Raw genomic sequence first — 595 nt, forward strand, 5'->3', positions numbered from 1 at the left:
TATTAATCTGCACTAACATTTTATTGGTTTCTATCCCTTTGCTTGTCTACAAGTCGATAATGTGATTGTATCAATTTTCAAACGCCCTAAAATTAGCTAAATCGGCGAATTAAGGTGATTGCGCAATGGACGTGCCCTATGACCTTCGACCTTTTGGGGTCATGCAGGCGTCAACAGTGCCCTCCCCATGCCTTGCCCGTCCGTTTTCGTCGGCAAATTTCTGCTTTTTTAGAGGTTTTGAGACCTTAAAACTCATACCATGGGAGAAATAAACCACATACGTTATTTTTATGGTAAATATCGCTTAAATGGACCATGCATTTTTTGTTGCGTTGCCGATTTTTGGCAGAAGCCTTGCGGTGCGGCCGCCACGTGCTACGCCGATAGGTACAGGCCGTCCCCCGTCCGGGTTTGTGGGCAAAATTCAGCTTTTTTTTAACGTTTCGGGACTTAAAAACCGACAGCAGGGGAAAAATAAATCGTATACGTTATTTTCATGGGAAATACCGCTATCATGAACCAGACATTTTCTGTCGCGTCAACGAATTTTCGCGGCCGCCACATGCTTCATAATGTCGCGGTACGGTAGGGAATT

Source organism: Branchiostoma belcheri, unplaced genomic scaffold (genome assembly GCF_001625305.1).
Source record: "Branchiostoma belcheri isolate BF01 breed outbred unplaced genomic scaffold, Haploidv18h27 scaffold119, whole genome shotgun sequence".
Lineage (NCBI taxonomy): Eukaryota > Metazoa > Chordata > Leptocardii > Amphioxiformes > Branchiostomatidae > Branchiostoma > Branchiostoma belcheri.